Here is an 8,745-nt window from a genome sequence, read left to right as displayed (position 1 = left end):
ACTTTTTAATCTACGTCCTCTAGCTATGCTGAGCAACCGCTTTATTAAGGTTATCATTTCTTTTTTTGAGAAAGATTATTTCTAATCTGACTTTCTCTATAACCTCAAGGATTTCTTTACCTCAGTTACTATCTTTTCAGAAATTTCATGTGTGTGAATTCCAATGTATTCTATTTCTATGTCTCCTGATGGACTGGGCATTTGAGATTGCATTTTGCTTTTTTGTTTTATCATTTTCACCTCATTGTTATTATTTTGATTTTTCAATCCTGATAGTCTTGACTGTCCATTGTGTATGTCTTAGGGCCTACTGCGTGTCTGATATTCACCCAGCTACTCTCCCCTGCAGTGTAGGGGAGGGGCCAGTCTATATTCTTCCTAAGCTGACTAGCCTAGGAGTATTGATGTGAACCAACCCTCAGCTCATATTCTTACTTTAGCTTCAGACTGTTCCAGGCTGCAAGACCCACCTGTGTATAGTGTGTACCCCAGCTGGGGCCCTACTGCATCACTGGTGTTGTTATAGGGTGAGCTAGATTCCTCCAGGTGGGAGGCTGGCACTCTCACCAGACCAACCAGGGTTCTTTATATGGAAAAAGGGCTCACACACTCTTGCCAGCTTGCCAAAGTTCTCTGAGGCAGAGGAGGGATTTCTGAGGCTTTCACCAGCCCATGAAGGTACTGCAGATATTGAATCGGATTTCTGGCAGTCCATGAGGTAGTGAGATCATCGGTGTGGGAGAAAGGCAGCTGAGCCTCCCCTCAGCTGCTAAGGTCTTTCAGGTGCAGAGAAGGAGGATAAAAGCTCCTGAGGTCTTTCAGCTATTGGGAGGGCTGGACAAATCTCTGGTCAGCTGCTAAGGTTTTCTGGGTGGGAGGGAAGCGTGGCTGAGGCTCCCCTTAGTTGCAGAAGTCTTTCAGGTCTGCTGTAACTTTTATTGGTTTGTGAAACTACATATCCTGCTTACACCTTTGTGAACAGTATTTTTATTAAATATTATTTCATTATTCCAACTTTGCTACTGTTTTATACCAAGACTTTGACTAAAACATATACTATTAAAAATGAGAGAAATAGAGATAGCAATAGACAAATAGATAAGGATCAGAAGTGAAAAAAACATAATGCAAGCAACAGAAGCATATTTCATGTATATTTGTGCAACATATTGTGGAAACCTTTAATTAACAAGAGTATAAAGACAGACAAGTAATAGCACGAATTTCAAAATAGTACTGCAAAGATAAGATAGTAAATCATTGTCATTCTTTACTTCTGTAATAATTTTTAAGTGCAAAAAGTAAAATGGATTGAGTCGAATAGACCTCAGAAGCAAATTAATGGTACTGAGAAAATCACAAAGAATTCAGAAAGAGAAACATAGACTAAAGCAATTAGAGAAGCAATGAAGAACATAGACAAATACAGTGTAATCAAGGTCTTTGATGTTACAGACCTCAAAAGTGAGGCCAAAAATTTTCCTGAAATGCAGAACTGAACCTGAAGATGAAAATACCATATCTGTTTGAATTAAAATGAATTTTAATTTAATAATTATTAAATTTATGAGAAATACACTTTAACAATACAAAAGAATGCTTCAGGTATATGAGCACAAATCACACAACACATCCAGAAGTCAGGCTGTTTCAACTTCCCCACAGCAAGCATCTGTGGCTGAGTATTAGTAGGCGGCTCTACAAAGGGGAGTGAACAACATCCTACTCAGACAAGTGGTGACTCAAGTCCAAGGCAACAGGAAAAAATACTCAAATGTAGAAATGTCCAAGGCCCATAACACTCACAAGAACTTTTCAGAAAAGTGAAAGTTAAATAGAAAGAAAAAAAAAGTACTTGATAATGAAATTCAGCCAAGCCAAAAAAAGGTAGAAATAAAGCACCCAGAAAAAAAATTACAGCAAATGACCAATAGAATCTATGTGATATAGACATATGCTATCGTCTATATCTAGATGTCCCCCAAACTTCATGTGCTTGTAAGTGGGACTTTGGGGAGTAACTGTGCTATGGGTATGTGACACTGGATCATGGATTGTAGGGAGCCGAGTGACAGGCATTGCTGCCTCGATGTCTCTCTCTCTCCTATGGGCACTGCGTCTGCCTACATTAACCATAATCCTCTCCTGCTTACGTCACGTATCTGGATGTGACGGTGACCCTGTTGTATTCATCTGTTTAACCTCTTCCTGTCCCAGCTCCCGCCCTTAGCCTATAAAAGGTGTGATTATTTTCTGAATAAACCGGAAGCTTGATCGGATTATATCGTCTTGCTTTTGTCTCTCTTTTGTCTCCCCTATGTCTTTTATTTAATCCCCGTTTCCCCTCCAGGAGTTCTGAACTTGTTGATCTGCAGGCCGGATCAAGTGGCGCCCAGAGTGGGGGCTCCTGGCACGGAGAAGTTAACGAGGGAGCCGTTCGAGAGACAGCCGGCTTAAACTGAAAGTGAAAGCAAATTGAACCAGAGACCTCGGCTGAGGAATGAGTAAACTGAATCAAGGATTAAAGCTTAAAGCAACAGGACATTAAATTAAGTGCCGAGACCTGCGCAGACGACTACCCGACATCCTGCCCGAGGCACGGTGAGTGAACGGCAACCCCATTTCCCTTCCCCGACATAGGTCAAGTATTGAGCGAACACGAAGTGTTCGTTGGAGGCCTTATAAAGGCATTAAAGACAAGAGAGATAAGGGTTGGAACAAAAGAATTATTGCAGTATTTTCAATTTATTCATAAGGTTTGCCCTTGGTTCCCCCTAGAGGGTTCTATAGATACCAAGAGGTGGAATAGAGTAAGAGATGCTTTAAAAGATTATTATAGAGTTTTTGGTCCAGAAAAGGTTCCTATGACCACCTTTACATATTGGAATTTAATTTCTGAGCTGCTTGCCCAGAGGCATGCAGACCCTCAGGTTGAGGAGACAGTTACACTAGGTGAGGCTGCCTTGCACGACTCCATTAAATCTACCTCAAAACCATCCTCAGAAAAATCTGAAGCCTCTGATTTCTCAGATGCAGAGAATGATGGCCTGTTAGAGGTCCTCATACATGGTGATCTGCCACCACTTCCACCTGTTGACATGATCAGCAGGTCCCAGGATGGCAGCCCGCCACTCCCTGTGCATCCATGGCAAATTGGGGATTCATATAAGCCTTTAGAAACAACCTTAACTCTGAAAAGCTTGCAGCCGCACAGCAGCTGGTGCAGGACCAGTTAGATGCAGGCCACATTGTTCCTAGTAATTCCCCTTGGAACACACCTATCTTTGTTATCCGGAAAAGGTCAGGGAAGTGGAGGCTGCTACAAGACCTTAGGGCAATAAATAAGACAATGGTCTTAATGGGGCCCCTACAGCCAGGCCTCCCCTCACCCAGTGCCATTCCTTTAGGATTTTTTAAAATTGTCATAGATCTTAAAGATTGCTTTTTCTCTATTCCTTTACATCCAAAGGACCAAAAGCGTTTTGCCTTCAGTCTCCCATCAATTAATTTTAAAGCCCCTATGCAGAGATTTCAATGGCGAGTTTTGCCACAAGGTATGGCTAACTCCCCCACACTATGCCAGTCTTTTGTAGCCACTGCAATACAGTCAGTCAGAGATCATTGGCCACATATCTATATTATTCATTATATGGACGATATCCTCTTGGCAGGAGATGATCAAAACCAAACCCTAAGGTGCTACCAGGACTTACAGGTTGCCTTACAAGAGGCTGGACTTCAAATAGCCCCTGATAAAGTACAGCTTACTGATCCATATACATACTTGGGTTTTCAATTATGTGGCACTCAAATACTCTCTTTAAGGCCCCAACTGAGGCTTGATGGCCTCAGAACACTTCATGACTTCCAAAAACTATTGGGAGATATTAATTGGCTCATACCATTTTTAAAACTAACTAAACATGATTTACAGCCCCTTTATGCGCTGCTTCGGGGAGACATAGATCCAACTTCCCCCCGAGAGCTTACACCTGATGCCAGGAGAGTGCTCAGTAAAGTAGAAGAGGCTATTGCTCAACAAACTGTTTCCTTTATGGACTACAATGAGCCTTTACAGTTTCTCATTTTTAATACAAAGCTTTGCCCCACAGCAGTGTTCTGGCAACAAGCTCCCCTCATTGTGGGTCCATTTATCAGTCTCTCCAAAAATAACACTTTTGCCTTATTTCCAAGCTGTCTCAGACCTAATAATCCAGGGTAGAAAGCAAGGAAAATGTTACTTTGGCAAAGAACCAGACATTATCATTCAACCTTTTACAAAAGACCAAATAGATTGGCTACTTCTGAGTACGGAAGTGTGGCCTATTGCCTTAGCTTCCTATTCAGGGACTATTGACAATCATTACCCTCCAAATAAGCTAGTTGACTTTGCTAATCATCACTCATTTATATTCCCTAAAGTCACAGCTTCGCAACCCCTTCCAGGTGCCCTGGTGTTATTCACTGATGGCTCATCCTCCAGAAGGGCTGCTTATGTATCTCAAGACAATGTTTCTACCCTCCAGGCAGATACCTCCTATGCACAATTAGCAGAGTTAGAAGCTATTCTTGCAGCCTTTGCTGCTTATTCTAACCAACCATTTAATTTGTATACTGACAGTGCTTACCTTGCCCAGTATGTTCCATTATTAGAGACTGTTGCTACCATATATCATGCTTCCCCAGCTGCAAATCTGTTCAAACAATTACAATGCTTCATACGGCTTTGCCATCATAAGTTCTTTATCGGTCATCTGTGAGCTCATTCCAACCTCCCAGGGCCTCTTGCCCAAGGAAATCATTTGGCTGATGTTGCTGTACGAGCACAGGTTTTTATGGCTCAGGACTCCAAGGTGTCTGAGGCCCAACAAGCCCATCAGCTACACCACCTCAATGCTCACACCCTCCGCCTTCTCTACAAAATTACCCGTGAGCAAGCCAGACAAATTGTAAAAAATTGCCCATCTTGTGCTATCCACTCACCTGTTCAACACCTAGGAGTCAACCCTAGAGGTTTAATTCCTAACGCCTTATGGCAAATGGATGTTACCCATTCAATGAGTTTGGCAATCTAAAATATGTACATGTCATTATTGACACTTATAGTGGCTTCATTTTTGCCACTCTCCAGACTGGAGAAGCTGCTAAACACATTATAGCCCATATGCTGTCAGCCTTCTCAGTTCTGGGATGTCCTCAACAGCTCAAGACCGATAATGGCCCTGGCTATACCAGCACCTCCTTTGCTCAATTTTGCAAGAGCCTTAATATCCTCCACACTACAGGTATACCTTATAATCCTCAGGGACAAGGCATTGTTGAATGTGCACATCGTTCTCTTAAATTCACCATAGATAAAATAAAAAGGGAGACATGGTACCCCACCCGGGGGTCCCCTAGAAATGTCCTTTCACATGCTCTTTTTATTTTAAATTTTCTGACCCTGGATGCTTCAGGCTGCTCCGCAGCATCTCGGTTTTGGCATACTCAGACTCAAACACGGTTTGCATCTGTTTTATGGAGAGACCCACTAACCAATGTGTGGAATGGCCCTGATCCAGTCTTTATCTGGGGACGAGGTTCAGTGTGTGTTTACTCTCAACAAGATAGAGAAGCTAGATGGCTACCTGAATGCCTTGTAAAACAAGTAGACAGTTCTTCAAAGACCCCATATATGCCCAGGAATAATGTTATTTCCTGAGGCACAATCCCCTGTGTTCTCTTACAGGTGACACATCTCCCTGGAGCCTTATGCTGCTTAGTCGGCCTTCTTGAGCCACACCACACCCATGGTGAATTTTGACCCTTGCCAAACAGACTACAACTGCTGACAGCCATGCACAGAACCCCATGACTGCGGAAGAGGCTCTTCTCGGTCTGGAGGAACATACACCAGCCAAATAGACTGTATCCAGTGTTATGCAAGGCATGCTCCAACACAGGAGAATGACTTCATACAGAGACACCAACAAATGGCTGTCAACCCCTTCTCCTTGATTTGGGGGGGGAGTTTTTCCCTTACCTAATCCCCCTTTTGGGTCCCCTAGCTGACCTATTGTTTCTCATTTCTGTGAGTCTTGTATTTTTCAGAGGATTATGATGTTCATTAATAACCGGATAGACGCATTTATGGCAAAGCCCATTCAGGTACACTATCATCAGCTGGAGATGGCAGATCAACAAACCTACCGGGAAGGAATTCCCACAAGTGGCCCATATGATGATGCGGCCTAACTGCCCTGGAGCAATGGACAGGCAGTCAGAGACGGGCAACTAGGACATGCATGTTAATTCCAACGGCCACCTAAGACAGGCACAGGACCAACTGCTGTTCTGCAAGCCCATGACGGGTAAAGCCTGGTTGGGTTCATGCAATGAGGTCCTTGACCTAAGACAGACGCTGTCCTCACAGGGCCTGCCATACTCTTAATTAAATAATATAAAAAGGGAGGAGATGTAGGGAGCCGAGTGACAGGCATTGCTGCCTCGATGTCTCTCTCTCTCCTATGGGCACTGCGTCTGCCTACATTAACCATAATCCTCTCCTGCTTACGTCATGTATCCAGATGTGACGGTGACCCTGTTGTATTCATCTGTTTAACCTCTTCCTGTCCCAGCTCCCGCCCTTAGCCTATAAAAGGTGTGATTATTTTCTGAATAAACCAGAAGCTTGATCGGATTATTTCATCTTGCTTTCGTCTCTCTTTTGTCTCCCCTATGTCTTTTATTTAATCCCCGTTTCCCCTCCAGGAGTTCTGAACTTGTTGATCTGCAGGCCGGATCAATGGGTGTGTGATACCGGATTACTCCACTGGTTGGCATAGCACAGTTGTGGGTGCAGGTGACAAACTTACTGATGAGTGAAGACCCTGAGTGTTGATGGCATCAACCAACTGGTTTGTAGCCTGGATGGAATAAAAATGTAAAGAAGAAGGAAGACTCAGTGCCTCCTGTCTGTCATGCCATAAGCTATTTCTCCTCTGAGATGCCCCTCTGCCATGTTGTTCTGCCTTGAAACTAGCCTACTATGGACTGAAACTTCTACAAAATGTGAATTAAAATGAATCCTTATTCTTTTAACTTGTAGGTATCAGGTAATTTGTCCTAGTAACAAGAAAAGTAGCTAAGACAACATAGTCCTAAGACTACGGGGATTATAGTTTTTAACAAACCTGACCATGGTATAAAAGTTAAAAGATAAAATTAAATAACAGATAATACAGAAGTAGCTGAAGAGGAGGAAGCAGCATAAGAATGCATGCCAAGACTCTATTCATAGCTAAGAGTCAATAAATATTTTTCTAGCAGGACATGGTGGCACATGCCTGTAATCCTAGCACATGGGAGGCTGAGACAAGAGGATCATTGCAAGTTTGAGACCAGCCTGGGCTACAAACTGAGTTTGAGATCAGCCTGGACTGCACAACATGACCATGTTTCAAACAGACAAAAAAAAAACTAAGATGAAAACATGTATATCAATATGAGAACAAACCTAGAAAAAAAAACAATAACAACAACAAAAACAATAGCTATACAGGTTTTCAAAACAAGATGGCAGGAATTTAACAATGATTGCTATACAGCATATTGTTATCTTCAAAATAGATTCTCAGTTTACCAGATATAGGAATAAAACAAAATAATAAAACAGAACAAAATACTGAATTTCAAAAACAAGACATAAGGAAATCCCCCAGAGTTACCACAATGTACGCTGTTATCCTGCAAATAGATGCCCAGACCCCCAGCCTGCAACATCAATCAAACAATTTAAGCATCAAGCTATTCCTCCCACTTCGGGTGCTATCATCTCACTCTGAGTCCTCTGAATCAGCCAATTGATTCCCATGGGAAGAAGGGTGCTGTTCTGGTTTCCCAGCCCGGGCACCAGCTGGCTCAAGGGAAGGCATGCTTTGTCTTCTTGCTGATTCTCCTCCCTATTGCCATGGGGCCTGCCTCATGGGAAGATGTGTTTTTTGTCTCTAAATTGTATGATTAACACATGCTAATTTTTAAAAATGTACTTTCCTTCATTATGGAGTATGGGATGGCAAAAATAAAATATTAATCTAAAACCAAATAGACAAAATTGAAGAAAATTTTCTAAACCTGAAACATACAAATGGTTGAAACATATACAAAATGTCTCTAAATACTAATATCTAAGAAGAAAAGAGACATGCTTCCTATCAAGAAATAATAAAAAATGTTCCCCTACAGACTAAATGACTGAACACTTTGAGGTAATACCTACAGGGGTCTAGGTAGACCCAAAGAGCATATCACTTGGGAGTCTGATATCAAACTATGTGGGCCATTCATATATAAAAGAAAAAAAATTTTAAATGTGCAAGGGCTCAGCACATTTATCATGCAAATACCCTTAATATATAAAGACATATATCAGGCAGTCAATAAATGAATTACCACTGAGAGTTTACAAATTGAAAAGTAGCTATATGAAAAGACCAATAGTTTCCCTACTACTGAAAAGTGAATGTCAGTGGGCCAAGATCACCAGAGATGTTCCTATTCAGGGACACTGGACAGCTTCACATCCCACGTTTACATTCAGGTGACTGTTTTCCTTATCATACTTAAGGTTTTTAACTCGATGAAGTCCCTGTGCTGAAATCAAGACCGTTTTACTTTAAAAGTGGCCTGAAATGTTTACTATTAGGTAGTAAACTTCCCAACATCACACTTTGCTGCAAATTCATTAGTGGGCTAATTCTCCTCCCA

The 8,745-nt window shown here is 42.0% G+C and overlaps 1 long non-coding RNA gene across 1 annotated transcript; it reads left to right on the top strand.

The window, feature by feature from the left end:
* Window positions 1-2,104: 2,104 nt before the first annotated feature.
* LOC134471637 (uncharacterized) lies at window positions 2,105-6,679 on the top strand. The gene is made up of 2 exons (XR_010041144.1): window positions 2,105-2,601; window positions 5,729-6,679. It is a non-coding gene; the product is annotated as an uncharacterized LOC134471637 (long non-coding RNA).
* The last annotated feature ends 2,066 nt before the right edge of the window (window positions 6,680-8,745 follow it).

This window comes from Cavia porcellus, unplaced genomic scaffold (genome assembly GCF_034190915.1).
Source record: "Cavia porcellus strain 051 isolate PalLab524CR breed Dunkin Hartley unplaced genomic scaffold, mCavPor4.1 scaffold_19, whole genome shotgun sequence".
Taxonomy (NCBI): Eukaryota; Metazoa; Chordata; class Mammalia; order Rodentia; family Caviidae; genus Cavia; species Cavia porcellus.
This window is presented reverse-complemented; position numbering and strand designations above follow the sequence as displayed.